This window comes from Pelodiscus sinensis, chromosome 6, assembly GCF_052426305.1.
Source record: "Pelodiscus sinensis isolate ZL-2025 chromosome 6, ASM5242630v1, whole genome shotgun sequence".
Lineage (NCBI taxonomy): Eukaryota > Metazoa > Chordata > Testudines > Trionychidae > Pelodiscus > Pelodiscus sinensis.
Genome location: NC_143057.1, coordinates 2,270,642 through 2,286,952, shown reverse-complemented (window position 1 = coordinate 2,286,952; position 16,311 = coordinate 2,270,642). Strand labels below are relative to the sequence as shown.

The 16,311-nt window shown below is 50.5% G+C and overlaps 1 protein-coding gene and 1 long non-coding RNA gene across 3 annotated transcripts in view; one reads left to right on the top strand and one right to left on the bottom strand.

The window, feature by feature from the left end:
* LOC112545670 (uncharacterized) overlaps nucleotides 1-16,311 on the bottom strand; it is a 153,195-nt gene that overhangs the window by 74,434 nt on the left and 62,450 nt on the right. Inside the window, exon 2 of the long non-coding RNA XR_003089204.3 lies at nucleotides 7,901-8,270. This is a non-coding gene — a long non-coding RNA (uncharacterized LOC112545670). The remainder of the gene's footprint in view (nucleotides 1-7,900; nucleotides 8,271-16,311) is intronic.
* LOC102448085 (cysteine-rich protein 1-like) overlaps nucleotides 1-16,311 on the top strand; it is a 40,315-nt gene that overhangs the window by 1,465 nt on the left and 22,539 nt on the right. The gene's annotated exons all lie outside the window — the stretch shown is intronic.

The window sequence follows — 16,311 nt, the reverse complement described above, 5'->3', positions numbered from 1 at the left end:
AGTGTTTTTCTTAAATCCCTAGTTCCTGGAATCCTTTGATAATGTGTAAATCTAACCTTCACTGAGCAAGTTTCTAGTGCACATGACTTCAGAAAATGCCCTTTGAATGCTATCTTTAAAGACTCAAAAATCAGAAAGCAAATATAAAGACCTCCAATTTATTATTTTATCAAACCTCAGGGTTTTAGGGCCCTGACTCCTGGTTTTGGAATGTTTGGGGTTGAGAATAGTATAAAATTCTTTATCTAAACCATAGCTAGCTAGAGCTAAGTAAAGTTAGAAGCTCATAGGCCCTTTTATTACCTCTTGGCTTCACATGAATTAGGACTGCTTGCAGTGTACAAATTATACACGTGACAGAAACGAGAATGGGTCAATGCTGAAAAAAAAAGGACAGCAGAAAGGTTTGCTCACTTCGTAAGTTAGCAGTTGTCTCAAGGGATTTATAGGATGAACGCTGGTTTTTAATTTTTTTTTAATCACCAGCTATCCTGCAGTGCATGCATGCAGTGCGTTGGGCCATGGGACTGGTTTACCAGAAGCTCAGTACTTAAAAGGGGTGCAGGAGACGGGGTGCATATTGATGGGGTGCTCACAAATCCATGCTTATGGGACATGAGGTGGCACTGGAAAGAATTGGGAATTATGATGAAGATTCACTCAGCTTCCCAGGAGGAGGCTGGAACTCAGAAGAGTCCATTGTGTTCCATTTTAGGGTAGTCCAGTAAAATCCAACAGCAGCTTCTTCCCAGCTGTTCTCACTTCTGTGTCCTGTAGTTAAATGACCCAAGCTGCCCAGCAAAGACCTGTATAGCAGGGTGAGATCCTCTTTGCTCATAGCAGAGGTCCGTTGGGTGACCAAAGGGTAACCCTGCCCCACAAGCCGTGTTACACGTGTGAGCAGAGTTTGAGAAAAATTAATGGACCTAGATGGTGATAGACCCTAGAAGGGGGGTTGCCATGTCCACAACATTGCCATCATATCACCACCTTTTGGAAGCCCCGGGTGCTCCAGGGGGGCAGGTAGAGGAGGCAGAGCTGGGGGGAGGGGAAGCAGTGTTTGTGGTAAGAACATCCCCTTTTTTCTATGCCACGAGGAGCACCATAAGCCGTTCCGAGTGACCACAGGGCTGGTGACAGACTTTGCCGGGCGCTGGGCAATGTGGGGAGGGGGGAGGAGGGAGGGTCTTGCCTGGGGATGATGTGCCCATTGGTGAGCCAAGTGGGTGGCTACAGGGCCTGAGATTTCTGGCCTGCAGAACAAATGCATATGGTCTCCATGCAGACAGCAGTGACCTCGGGCACCTGTGAGCAATTTGGGGGCAAGTCCCCTCTCACTTTTGCAGCGGTTGTTTGGGGGGACAAATCACAAAGACCCCTGCTATTAAATAATAAAAGCCGAGATCCCGAGTGGGCATCCTGTGTGTTAGGGTATGTCTAAACTACCACCCTAGTTCGAACTAGGGTGGTTAATGGAGTCAATCGAAGTTGCAAATGAAGCCCAGGATTTAAATATCCCAGGCTTCATTTGCATCTTGCCGGGCGCCGCCATTTTTAAATCCCCGGTAGTTCGGACTCCGTGCCCGCGGCTACACGCGGCATGGAGTAGATAGTTCGAATTAGGCTTTCTAATTCGAACTACCGTTACACCTCGTTCCACGAGGAGTAACGGTAGTTCGAATTAGAAAGCCTAATTTGAACTATCTACTCCATGCCGCGTGTAGCTGCGGGCACGGAGTCTGAACTACCGGGGATTTAAAAATGGCGGCGCCCGGCAAAATGCAAATGAAGCCTGGGATATTTAAATCCTGGGCTTCATTTGCAACTTCGATTGACTCCATTAACCACCCTAGTTCGAACTAGGGTGGTAGTGTAGACATACCCTCAGAGTGGGGAAATCCAGGAGGAGCATGATCTGGCCCGTTGCTCTCATTGCAGCATTTCCCCTTGAGACACATCATGAAAACTTTGTCTGGAAAAATGCACTTTCCTGAGGTTTCCATTAACTATGCCATCAGCATGTGTGCACATATTGGATATTATACCTACATACATACTCCATACCCTTCAGGAATGGGAGTTAAAGGCAGGAGAACAGCTCAGTGAGTTCTCAGGAAAAAGGTTTTACAAGAATACTGTAAGTCATATTAAAAGGAGTTATTAGACAGCTGGGAAATTCAGGGTAAGGTTAAAAGAAAGAGAAACTAAATATTTTAAGCATGGAATGCACAATTCAGGCACCAAACAACCTTAACTCTGCCCCTGCTGGAAGTAAGGATGAATGTCATTGTGAGGAATGGAATGTGCAACTGTGGGTGGTCGTGAAGTGGAAATAAGAGGGCGTTTGCTGTGGATGTGAGCGTGTTTGGGTAGCAAGATGTGTAGAGAGAGACTGAGGGGGAGGTAAATGCCAAACTACAGGTTGGACCTGACCAGTCCCAAAAGGGGGAGTTTGCTGGACCAGGGGAGACCGGCCCCTCCACCAGGCTCCCCTGGCCCTGGGTCACCAGGCTCCCAGCTCTTTAGCCAGCCCCAGGACTTCTGGGTCTCCACTGGCCCAAAGCTGCCAGATTACGCTGCCCTGGGACCCCCAAGGCTTGGCTGCTCCAAAGTCGCCGGGGCTCTATGGCTGGTCATGGGCCACCAGGGCTCTTCTTCTCTGGGCCACTGGCACTCCGTAACTCTGAAGCTGCCCTGGGCACCAGGACTCCATTGCCCCGAGCCAGGGCTCTCTGGTCCAGCAACATCCATGGTCCTGCCAGACCATGGATGTTGCTGGACCAGAAAGGTTCAAGCTGTGATGATTTCCTTGATTTTTAGTACTCATGTTAATAGGAAATGACCTAGAGCTAATTAATTCTACTTGAAGGAAGTTTATAATGGGGGAATATATAGCTTCCTAGCATTATGCAAAATTTATACAAGGCCTCTTAGGCAAAGGAACACTTTCATTGTAGCAAATTAATTCCTCTGTTACTTGCTTAAGAATGTGTCACTCACTGTATTATTGGAAACGTGGCTTGCTACACAGAGCCAGTCTTATTTCAACAGCTTCATTATTTTCCTTTTTAAAAAATGTTTTGATGGAGGATTTAAAACGTCATGGTTTAGTGCACAGGAACTGCGTGATTTTATAGAAGCTCCTCTTTGTTAGCAGCTAATGTATTTCCTTAAGTGGTTACAATAGTGTGTTTCATTATTGCCTTAACAAACAGCATACTTCAGCCCCTGTATCCACTGTACGTCCTGAGTTTCATGGATTTATAATTCAATCATTTAAAATCACATCAGGCTTAAACTTTATAAAGAGATTGTTAGTCTAGATTGGTTTTTGTTATAAATAAGATGCAAATTGGGCAGATTATGTAGTTTTAAAGAAATTATTTGCATTAGATGTTCTCAGGAAGCATAACTTTCAGCCAATAAATGGGTTAAGAGTAAAAGATTTGTACAGTCCTGTTTGTGAGCTAATATACTTTGATATTTTGAAATGGGTGTTTGCAACTTTGATTTCTGAAAAACCATAGATCATATTGCATTTCTATTGTGCTTTTATTATTTATAGTACTATTAGACTATCTGCACTTACAAATTGCACCAGTTTAACTTGAAAGAAGTTATAAAATGATTGATTTAAATCAATCATCCTCAGACTTTTTACTTCATGCCCTTCTTACCTCTATCCCGCCTCCTTTCAGAGCCAGGGCCAGGAGTGGGACCGCAGCTCCAAGAATGGGGGACATGGAAGGAATAAGGTGGACAAGAACTGGTACCAAACTTGGGGGGGGGGGAGAGGTGGGGCTAAGAGTGGAGCCAACGCTGGCTTTCAGAGCCAGGAATGAAATGGGGTACGCCCTCCCCATCCCCTGTGGAGTTTGGTCGGGGCCCCACTACACTCTCCTCCCCTCGGCGGGGAAAGAATGGGTTAGGAACTATTTAGAAAAGCTAAACATACACAAATCCATGGGCCTGGATTTAATGCGTCCGAGGGTACTGAGGGAGTTGGCAAATGTCATTGCAGAGCCTTTGGCCATTATCTTTGAAAACTCGTGGAGATCGGGAGAGATCTCGGATGACTGGAGAAAGGCAAATGCAGTGCCCATCTTTAAAAAAGGGAAGAAGGACAATCCAGGGACCTACAGACCAGTCAGCTTTACCTCAGCCCCCAGAAAAATCATGGAGGGGATCCGCAAGGAATCCATTTTGAAGACTTGGAAGAGGTGAAAGTGATCAGGAATAGCCAACATGGATTCACGAAGGGCAAGTCATGCCCGACCAATCTGATTAGCTTCCATGATGAGGTAACTGGCTCTGTGGACATGGGGAAGTCAGAGGATGTCATGTACTTGACTTTAGCAAAGCTTTTGATATGGTCTCCCACAATCTTCTTGCCAGTAAGTTAAGGAAGTATGGATTGGATAAATGGACTGTAAGGAGGACAGAAAGCTGGCTAGATTGTTGGGCCCAACGGGTAGTGATCAACGGCTCGATGTCAGGATGGTGGTCGGTTTCAAGCAGAGTGCCCCCAGGGTCGGTTCTAGGGCCGGTTTTGTTCAACATCTTTATTAGTGAACTGAATAAGGGTATGGATTGCACCCTGAGCAAGTTTGCGGATGACACTAAGCTAGGCGGAGAGGTAGATATGCTGGAGGGCAGGGAGAGGGTCCAAGACCTAGACAGATTAGAGGATTGGGCCAAAAGAAATCTGATGAGGTTCAACAAGGACAAGTATAAAGTCCTGCACTTGGGACGGAAGAATCCCAGGCAGTGTTACAGGCTGGGGACTGACTAGCTAAGTAGCGGTTCGGCAGAAAAGGACCTGGGGATTACAGTGGATGAGAAGCTAGATATGAGTCAACAGTGTGCCCTTGTAGCCAAGAAGGTGCATGGCATATTAGGTTGCATTAGGAAGAGAATTGCCAGCAGATTTAGAGATGTCATTATTCCCCTTTATTCGGCTCTGGTGAGGTCACATCTGGAGTATTGTGTCCAGTTCTGGGCCCCCCACTACAGAAAGGATGTGGACGCATTGGAGAGGGTCCAGCGGTGGGCAACCAAAATGATGAGGGGGCTGGAACACATGACCTATGAGGAGAGGCTGAGGGAGTTGGGTCTATTTAGTCTGCAGAAGAGAATGGTGAGGGGGGATTTGAGAGCAGACTTCAACTTCCTGAAGGGAGGTTCCAAAGAGGCTGGAGAGAGGCTGTTCTCAGTAGTGACGGATGCAGAACGAGGAGCAATGGGCTCAAGTTGAAGTGGGGGAGGTCTAGGTTGGATATTAGGAAAAACTATTTCCCTAGGCGGGTGGGGAAGCACTGGAATGGGCAGATGACCGTTTTGCGGGGCCCAGGGCAGCACAATTTCGCGGGGCCCCCCTTTGCCATGGCGCATGCGCAAGGCTTTTTGAAGCATGGGGCCCGGGACGGCTGCCCCGCTCGCCCTGCCCTATATCCGCCCCTGGGAATGGGTTCCCTAGGGAGGGGGTAGAATCTCCATCCCGAGAAGTTTTTAAGTCCCGGCTTGACAAAGCCCTGGCTGGGTTGATTGAGTTGGGGATGGTCCTGCTTTGGGCAGGGGGCTGGACTCAATGACTCCTGAGGTCTCTGCCAGCCCTAGGATTCTATTCTGTGATGCCTCCCGGCTTCAGAGCCGAGCATCAGCGTGTGAGGGCTTCATGTTGTTGGGCTCCTGAATTGAAGAGCAGAACACGTTAGCTTCTGCCGTCTCCCCATACTTTGGAGGTTTGCCCTTGCACTCTGGCCAGCTGCTCATTTGGCTCCTGTTTTTGCCAGGCCCATGATTTACATTTCCTATGCGAATCAGGTTAGTCTGCCAGGTGACTCAAAAGGCTTCCGTGGTCTGTGCACTGTTCCTCTTGTAGAGAAGAAACAGGACTTACCCAGAGTGACAGTCAGAGCAGAGCAGGCTGCTGGCTACAGACCCACCCTGTTGCTCTCCCAGCGTTCTCACTCTCAGACTAAGCAACACATGTTAGCACATGCCTGCCCAGAAGTACACAGGCCCACTGGTAGTCACTGAGCATGTGAGCACTCCCAGAGTTAAGCACGTGCGTAAGTACCTTTCTGAATGGAAGCCTTGTGCTCCCTAGTTCTGGCCTGGGCCAAAGAGATTGTTCTTTAAGCTCCAATTTGATGTCTTCTCCAGGACTCGAGGGGACGTGGCCCATGTGACCTTTATTTGGATTTCAGGCACTGCCAGCATGGTTAGAGAACAGGCACTCACAGAATTACCAGTTCCGTGGAAGGGGATCTCAGAGATGTAAACATCCCTGCCAGCCACAGCAACTTGGTGAGGGACAGGCCAGCGTCAGGGGATCACAGGACAATGTTTGTAGCTACGCTGCAAGTCGAGCTGAGCTACTCCTCTCACTTGTACTGATTTCATGTCTTGTACTACAGGCATCAGTGCAAGTTGTGGGCCCAACACGACCCAAGCCAGGGGAATATTTGCATCACCAAAACCTTATCTGGGTTGCATAAATCTGATAAGGGAGCAAGTCACTCAGGGTCAACAATGTCTTTGCTAATGTGCAGCTCTGAATGGATTCTTTCATTTCATGACCTTTTTAAACTGCACCCTCCCGGACTATTCTTTTGTCTTATTCCTGAAGAATTATTTTTGTAACCTCCCTGCGCAGAGGATATCTCCACTGCCAGGTCCATGCGTCAGGAAGAGGCCGGCAGGGATTGTGGCCATGTGTGGTCAGGGTAAAACGGATTGGCACTAAGTTGATCCTGCGCTTGCCTCAGGGTTATTACACACTCTTTAGCAAGTCATTGTGCAAAAGGCTGATGAAATTTGAGATGCTGGGTGGGGAAAGAAAGAAAAAAAGAAGTGAAGTGCTCAAAGAGCAGCTGTTCTGCCACCGCCAGGAAATACCCATCCTGGCTTGGTCAGAGTGCATGACAAGATGGAACAGCTCACTCAAAAAGCAGCACACAGAAGATCCACAGACCAAAACCACCTCTGCAAGCAGGAGGCATGACTTGAGATGACATTTATACTTGTGCGCAACAGAAGACTGGCTATAATTGCTTTCCATAGGCCACACCCTGCAGTTTTCACCAGTATCTGGGGAGCATACACTGTGGAGCCAATGCTCCCTCTGGCTCATGTTGAAAGCTCATTACTGCCAGCGAGGGACCAAAAGAATCAGGGGATGCCTCGCACTCTTTCAAGCAATCCAAACCCCTTCTGTAGTCAAAATAGCTGCCAATAATTGTGTGTGGGAGGGGGCTGCTCAAGGGAGGGGCTAACGCAGGAGCGAGCAGATGGGCTCCGTGCCTTGTGTCCTGGAGGCAGACAGTCAAGGCATGGTGAGCATGACCCTGAGAGGATGCTGCTGCAGGACTTGTGGGCACAGAATGTGCTGGAATAGCAGCCCTGGGGATTTCTAAGCAAGGAAACTGCCTGCTGCTGTTTGTTTCTAGCACGCATAATGGGAAAATGGACTGTGTGCACATGTTTTGCAAACAAACCAATAAGATTCCATCAAAAATGTACCCAACTGGTTTCACTGATTTCACCTCCTCTTCCCTCTACCCCACAGCACTCGGACTCTGGCTAACTGGCTGTGGAGTGGAGCTCAGGATTCCAGATGTGGTGCATGTTCCACAGGCCAGTCAGCTTGAAGGACTGGATGACTCATGTGGCTTGAACATTAGGGGCCAGATTCTTCCTGTGCTCCATCACAGCAAGCTCTCCCCTGTGTACAGGGCTCCTCAGATGACAAAGCACTGCCAGAGCCTCCTACATCCCTCTCCCCTTTTCTTCCTAGGGCCAGAGCTCCATGGCCAGGGGCAAGTAGGGCTCTTGTGAGGATGGCTGGAATCCTCTTTCCCAGCATGCATCTGAGACACAACTTTGTCTTTGTACTTACCGGGCTGAGGGCAACCAGCTTCCTCTTGCCTCAGTAGCAGTTATTTCTCCTGATGAGCTGCTGAATGGGCAGACTCTTATTTTTGCAGCAAATCCCATTGCCTCACAACCTGGCTTTGGTCTTGGTTCCCTGATGTCCACTCATAAGGCACCGTCCAGCTGTGCGTCAATGAAGTGATCCAGTGCTAACGTAGCATGCGAGTCCTTACTGGCACCTGGTGAAGCCAATCACAGCGACGGCCTCACATCCTCTGCCAGATCAGGTCAGGAGGGCAAAGGCTCACTTCCTTTCCTCTTCTTCTGGCCTTTAGCTGAGTCCTGGCCAATTGAGATTGACCACCGGCTCCTCCCTGCACGGCAAGAGAGGGTACCTGGAAGAGGTCAAAAATTAAAAAAAAAAAAAAAAAGTTTATCTAAATTGTCCATGCAAAATGTTTATTTTTGTGTAAATTCAAATGCCAAAATAATTCAAACACACACTTTTTAAAACATTTTGCAAAATGTGATTTCTGTTTCCCAGCCAGCCCACCTCAGTTTATGGGGGAGGGGAAATTGGTGATGCCCTCAGCTGTTTTCTTAGTGTCGTTTGTTCAGAACAGACACAAGTCCTGCTCCCTTGGACAGAGGGGTCCCACGCTGCATGCAGGCAATTCCCTTTGGTGAAGGCCTCAACTGGAAGTGCAAGGGTACAAATCCCCCGGGAAGAGGTACTGGGAGCTCCCGAGAGGGCAGTTTTCTGACACAGTCACTACTGACCCAGATTGACTGAGAAAGAGAACCAATTATTAATATATAATAACCCGTTATTATTTTATTTTTATTAAGAGCCAGATAATACAACCAATGGCCTTGTTTAATCCTAGTACTGACACTTGCCTTATTGACCCTATGAACAAAAGGAAATGAAGTATCAATCCAAGCAGCGATCACATGCGTGCCATCATCTCGCTAGCCCCTTAAGGAAAGCCTCGTGTCTGAGGAACGAGGCGGTAGAAGCAGAGCTCTGTGTGGCTTGAAAGTGTGTCTCTCTTATCAACAGAAGTTGGCCCAATGAAAGATCTCTCTGAGCAACTGTGGTCCCTGGCGGTGAACTGACTGAGGATCTATTTTATACAGGGCCACATGCTTCTGATTCATTTTTCTATTATGTGGAATTTGAGGAGTGCCTGGATTCCCTGTTGTCGTCTAATCAAGCTCAGGGGGACGATATGTTTGCAGTTCAAACACAAACTGACTTTGAAGTCCATGGAGCTCTGCCAGCTTCTGGCATCTGAAAAGGCAGCCTTTCATTTCGTGTTACAAAACACACCCAGGATAGCAGTGCCAAGATGGATACTGATCCGCAGCAGTGATAGGGAGAGGCAGAGACGCCACTGTGAACAACTGCAGCCCTGCCCTCTTTATGCCCAAGGTTCCTTGTATGCTGAGCACTTGGGCAGCCACCTAGGAAAGATTCTAACACCACCCAGCTGATTAGCAGAGCTCCCATAGCACCCACAACTGCTTTGGAGGACAGGGTCATAGTGACCTGGACAAACCAGAGAAATGATCTGAGGTAAACAGGATGAAGTTTAATAAAGACAAATGCAAAGTGCTTCACTTAGGAAGGAACAATCCTTCTCACACATACAGAATGGGAAGTGACTGTCTAGGAGGGAGTACGGCAGAAAGGGATCTAGGAGTCAGAGTGGAACACAAGCTAAATTTGAGTCAACAGTGTGTCACTGTTGCAAAAAAAGCAAACATGATTCTGGGATGCATGAACAGGAGTGTTGTGAGCAAGACACGAGAAGTCATTCTTCCGCTCTACTCTGCGCTGATTAGGCCTCAGTTGGAGTATTGTGTCCAGTTCTGGGCACCACATTTCAAGAAAGATGTGGAGAAACTGGAGAGGGTCCAGAGAAGAGCAACAAGAATGATTAAAGGTCTAGAGAACGTGACCTATGAAGGAAGACAAAGAATTGGGCTTGTTTAGTTTGGAAAGGAGACGATTGAGAAGGCACATGATAGCGGTTTTCAGGTATTTAAAAGGGAGGGAGAAAACTTGTTCTTCCTAGCCTCTGAGGATAGAACAAGAAGCACTGGGCTTAAACTGCAGCAGGGAGGTTTAGGTTGGACATTAGGAAAAAGTTCCTAACTGCCAGGGTGGTTAAACACGGGAACAAATTACTGGGTACTGCCATGGAGGTCCCTTCCAGTCCTAGTGTTCTATGATTTAACTATTGCCTAGAGATGAGCAAAAGCCAGAAGCTTTTATCCCACTCTGGGCTCAGAATGATGGTAATTTGAATAAAGTGGATCCTGGGGCGTGGGTTTTGCAAACCCAGCGTCTGATTGTTGAGGTTCTCATGCTATTTCCTACCCACTCCATATCCCGATGTAGACAGTCTGACAATAGCACAAGTGCTAGCTAGGCAGTCCTAGCGAGGCAGGGATATAGCACAATGCCATGGGCACCAAACATATCTCTGGATGCCCCAGAGACTATAGCTAAGTGCACCAGTCCCTCTACAGAAAGTAGGAAGGACACAGTCCCTGCCCCACAGAGCTTATAATATATGGCCATGATGGTGCAAACACTTCATCTACGTTATTTAATATTCTTGTTAAAGCAATAGCTAGACTCACCAGCAGGGTTTTCTGGATTTCCATAGTGCTAGCTTCTGCACATCCCTACCATGACTCCCTGCATTCAGTCATGGGAGTAAAGCAGAGAAATGACTCACCTAATATCTTGTTCATTGACACTGGCCCCATTGGTTAATTCAGTGGTCCCCGCCCGGCCATTTATGTGTGCCTGCCGAACAATTTGGGCCAGTCCTGCCCCAGGCGCATGGCACATGCACTGTGCTGGCCCCGGGGGCGTAGCGCATGGGCGACCCTTGCCCCCGGGTGCCTGGCAGCCCCAAAAGGTTGGGGACCACTGGGTTAATTTAATGGTACTGTCTCGTTAACCAGCTGGCATCGGCGCACATTAAGATCCTGCTGATTCTCCAACATCAGGCTGATTCGCTTGGCCCCTTGTCTAAAAGGCATCCTCCCTGAGGAGGCCAGAGGTGGTGGAAATGAACACGAGCCACCTGCTTTGTCTGAACGTCCTGGTCTCGACAGAGTGAGTGAGCAGGCTGCTGTTAAACACAGCAGAGCCAACCACACTGCTAGCCTCGTTGTTGGTGCATAAGCATCAGCAAGAACTGAACAAACATCTCGCTGGAATATTACCCATGTTGGGCCTTCACACTGATGCCTGAGAAGGAGCAGCAGCAAGGGGTGTAGGATGCGCCAGGGCTATCCTGACACCCCAGCACACCGAAGCAAAGGGCCTGAAAGCAGCTCATGTATGAGGGATGAGCCACACAAGCAACATTCACCAAGAGCACTCGTCAGATTTCACTTCCCTTGCTGGTGGTGTCCCAGGCACTTGTGCTATTATCATTCAATGAGGGTGTTTAGGTGGTGAACTTGTTGGAAGCAGAAATGGTCCATTCCCCCTCTTTTTACTGTCTGTTGCTGGAGGCCCCCTTTTCTCTCCCCTTTTAATGATTAAGAGTCTTTGTGTTAACTTCATGGGCCATATTCAGCCCTGGTGTAAGCAGGTGAACTACACATGGAAGGTAAGACACCCATTTGGGCCAGAGCTGAATTCGACCCAGGATTGGGTCCTTCTACTGTAAGCAGCTTTTTCTTATTTTTTACTGGGTCTCATAGTCTCCTGTTTGTGACATCATCGCCATTTCCCTAGCAGCCAGTGATGTCATCTCAAAGAATTGCTGTGACTTCTAGTGGGGAATAAGCAACAGGAGTTACTAATGTTCACATGTTGCTCTAATAGTATAAACGTGGTGCATTAAGAAATACAGAGAAGTTGGATACAATTTTGTACTTGATGATTTGTCAACTACGTCCTTGGGAAGGCTTCAGCACTTTGAGGATTGTTTCCTTAAAAGATTTCAAGGACATGGTCCCAACCCCCCATCTACTTACTATGAATGAACTTATGTCAGGATTCCTTTAATCACTAATGTGCCAGGGCCAGGCCAGATGGCTGCAGTAGAGTAATAGAAGGCAAGTATATTACCCCCAGCATGAATCTCCTTCCCTAGGTAAGGCAAAAAGGGCTAATCCAAACCAGCCAAGAACTTGCCAGAATCAGTTAAGGTAGACAGGCCAATTGAGACACCTGAAGTCAATCAGGAACTTTTTAGACCCAATTAAGATTGGCTCTCAGTGTCCTGATCAGCCTATTAAGAACCAGCTAATACTGGTTAAAGACTCCCCTTCTGTTAGTTCACAAAACTTTAAACAGAAACTGCAGAATAGCCCCCCAAACAGGCTCTGCAACGCTTTAGCATGGCCATTCTCTAGAGCAGTGTTTCTGAAAGTGCGCCACAAAATCACTTTGAGAAACACATTAACTGGCCGCCCCGGTTTGTTTATTTACTGGCGCTGTGGCCACGGCGCCTCATAGCTCCCAATGGCTCCGTTTCGTCCTTTGCAGCCAAGGGAAGCCGCGGGAAGCAGCATGGACTGAGCCACTGCTTCCCGCGACTCCCCTTGGCGGCAAAGGACAAAACGGAGCCAATGGGAGCCGAGAGGCTCTGCGGCCATGATGCCAGTAAACAAACAAGCCAGGGCGGCCAGTTAATGTGTTTCTGAAAGTGATTTTGTGGTGCACTTTCAGAAACACTGCTCTAGAGAGCCGAAGCAAATCAGCCCTAAACAGACAGGGCCAGCGACCAAGCTGCTAATGATTTTGGCAAGAAACTCTGCCTTCAGCTCTTGGTCTCCTGGCTAATAAGGGGTGAGTCAGCAGCCAGTGCTCCCTGTGCTGCTGCCCCCTACATCTGCTCTGCTCCCAGTGCCACCCTTCCCTCTCACACACATGCTGCTGCTGCTGCCAGTGCAGATCAGGGAGTGCAGTACACCGAGAACTGCTGTGCAGTGTAAAGGGGCTGCTGCCAGTGCAGATCAGGGAGCGCAGTGCGCCGAGAACTGCTGTGCAGTGTAAAGGGGCTGCTGCCAGTGCAGATCAGGGAGCGCAGTGCGCCGAGAACTGCTGTGCAGTGTAAAGGGGCTGCTGCCAGTGCAGATCAGGGAGTGCAGTGCGCCGAGAACTGCTGTGCAGTGTAAAGGGGCTGCTGCCAGTGCAGATCAGGGAGCGCAGTGCGCCGAGAACTGCTGTGCAGTGTAAAGGGGCTGCTGCCAGTGCAGATCAGGGAGCGCAGTGCGCCGAGAACTGCTGTGCAGTGTAAAGGGGCTGCTGCCAGTGCAGATCAGGGAGCGCAGTGCGCCGAGAACTGCTGTGCAGTGTAAAGGGGCTGCTGCCAGTGCAGATCAGGGAGCGCAGTGCGCCGAGAACTGCTGTGCAGTGTAAAGGGGCTGCTGCCAGTGCAGATCAGGGAACGCAGTGCGCCGAGAACTGCTGTGCAGTGTAAAGGGGCTGCTGCCAGTGCAGACCAGGGAGCGCAGTGCGCCGAGAACTGCTGTGCAGTGTAAAGGGGCTGCTGCCAGTGCAGATCAGGGAGCGCAGTGCGCCGAGAACTGCTGTGCAGTGTAAAGGGGCTGCTGCCAATGCAGATCAGGGAACGCAGTGCACCGAGAACTGCTGTGCAGTGTAAAGGGGCTGCTGCCAGTGCAGATCAGGGAGCGCAGTGCGCCGAGAACTGCTGTGCAGTGTAAAGGGGCTGCTGCCAGTGCAGATCAGGGAGCAGTGCGCCGAGAACTGCTGTGCAGTGTAAAGGGGCTGCTGCCAGTCCAGATCAGGGAGCAGTGCGCCGAGAACTGCTGTGCAGTGTAAAGTGCTGCTGCCAGTGCAGATCAGGTAGTGCAGTGCGCCAAGAACTGCTGTGCAGTGTAAAGGGGCTGCTGCCAGTGCAGATCAGGGAGCGCAGTGCGCCGAGAACTGCTGTGCAGTGTAAAGGGGCTGCTGCCAGTGCAGATCAGGGAGCGCAGTGCGCCGAGAACTGCTGTGCAGTGTAAAGGGGCTGCTGCCAGTGCAGATCAGGGAGTGCAGTGCGCCGAGAACTGCTGTGCAGTGTAAAGGGGCTGCTGCCAGTGCAGATCAGGGAGCGCAGTGCGCCGAGAACTGCTGTGCAGTGTAAAGGGGCTGCTGCCAGTGCAGATCAGGGAACGCAGTGCGCCGAGAACTGCTGTGCAGTGTAAAGGGGCTGCTGCCAGTGCAGATCAGGGAGCGCAGTGCGCCGAGAACTGCTGTGCAGTGTAAAGGGGCTGCTGCCAGTGCAGATCAGGGAACGCAGTGCGCCGAGAACTGCTGTGCAGTGTAAAGGGGCTGCTGCCAGTGCAGATCAGGGAGCGCAGTGCGCCGAGAACTGCTGTGCAGTGTAAAGGGGCTGCTGCCAGTGCAGATCAGGGAGCGCAGTGCGCCGAGAACTGCTGTGCAGTGTAAAGGGGCTGCTGCCAGTGCAGATCAGGGAGCGCAGTGCGCCGAGAACTGCTGTGCAGTGTAAAGGGGCTGCTGCCAGTGCAGATCAGGGAGCGCAGTGCGCCGAGAACTGCTGTGCAGTGTAAAGGGGCTGCTGCCAGTGCAGATCAGGGAACGCAGTGCGCCGAGAACTGCTGTGCAGTGTAAAGGGGCTGCTGCCAGTGCAGACCAGGGAGCGCAGTGCGCCGAGAACTGCTGTGCAGTGTAAAGGGGCTGCTGCCAGTGCAGACCAGGGAGCGCAGTGCGCCGAGAACTGCTGTGCAGTGTAAAGGGGCTGCTGCCAGTGCAGATCAGGGAGCGCAGTGCGCCGAGAACTGCTGTGCAGTGTAAAGGGGCTGCTGCCAATGCAGATCAGGGAACGCAGTGCACCGAGAACTGCTGTGCAGTGTAAAGGGGCTGCTGCCAGTGCAGATCAGGGAGCGCAGTGCGCCGAGAACTGCTGTGCAGTGTAAAGGGGCTGCTGCCAGTGCAGATCAGGGAGCAGTGCGCCGAGAACTGCTGTGCAGTGTAAAGGGGCTGCTGCCAGTCCAGATCAGGGAGCAGTGCGCCGAGAACTGCTGTGCAGTGTAAAGTGCTGCTGCCAGTGCAGATCAGGTAGTGCAGTGCGCCAAGAACTGCTGTGCAGTGTAAAGGGGCTGCTGCCAGTGCAGATCAGGGAGCGCAGTGCGCCGAGAACTGCTGTGCAGTGTAAAGGGGCTGCTGCCAGTGCAGATCAGGGAGCGCAGTGCGCCGAGAACTGCTGTGCAGTGTAAAGGGGCTGCTGCCAGTGCAGATCAGGGAGTGCAGTGCGCCGAGAACTGCTGTGCAGTGTAAAGGGGCTGCTGCCAGTGCAGATCAGGGAGCGCAGTGCGCCGAGAACTGCTGTGCAGTGTAAAGGGGCTGCTGCCAGTGCAGATCAGGGAACGCAGTGCGCCGAGAACTGCTGTGCAGTGTAAAGGGGCTGCTGCCAGTGCAGATCAGGGAGCGCAGTGCGCCGAGAACTGCTGTGCAGTGTAAAGGGGCTGCTGCCAGTGCAGATCAGGGAACGCAGTGCGCCGAGAACTGCTGTGCAGTGTAAAGGGGCTGCTGCCAGTGCAGATCAGGGAACGCAGTGCACCGAGAACTGCTGTGCAGTGTAAAGGGGCTGCTGCCAGTGCAGATCAAGGAGCAGTGCGCCGAGAACTGCTGTGCAGTGTAAAGGGGCTGCTGCCAATGCAGATCAGGGAACGCAGTGCGCCGAGAACTGCTGTGCAGTGTAAAGGGGCTGCTGCCAGTGCAGATCAGGGAACGCAGTGCGCCGAGAACTGCTGTGCAGTGCATAGAACAGACACACATGCTGAATTGTTTGTGGAGAAGGGATGTCAGGGAAATGGAATGGCCCTGTCTGATGTTTACACACAGAATTTAAGGGTTGTTGTGTTCATGCAGTGATGCCTGATGCTATGTTTAGACTAAGGCTGTTAAATATTGAGTAATTTATTAGTTGAGTAGTCAATGGAAGTCCTGCTGACTCCTGGCTGCATGAGGCATGCCAGCTTTGAAATGTACAAGAGGCCCCCGTGGGTACTCTCATGCATTTCAAAGAGGAAGCAACCTCATGGAGCCCAGGGTCAGCAGGGGACTCATAGTACCCCACTGACTCTGGGCTCCATGCTGCACTGCCACTTTGAAATGCCACTCAGGGCCCAGAGTCAGCGGGGGACTTCCCAGCTGATCCCAGGCTCTGCACGGCACTTCCCCAGAACCCAGGATTCGACCCAGGGCTCTGCGCATTGCGCTGGAACTCCCCATCTTACCCCAGGCTCCTCACAAATGCTGTGGCGGTGTTTCAAAGGGGCAGTTCCTGCTGCACTGCCATTTTGAAATGCCACTCGGAGCCCAGGGTCAGCTGTATTTTAAGATAAAAAAATACAGTCATCCAATGTTGTGGAGAAAATGAATAAGGAAGTGTTATGACTCCCCAGCTGACCCTGGGCTCTGTGTGCTGTGGT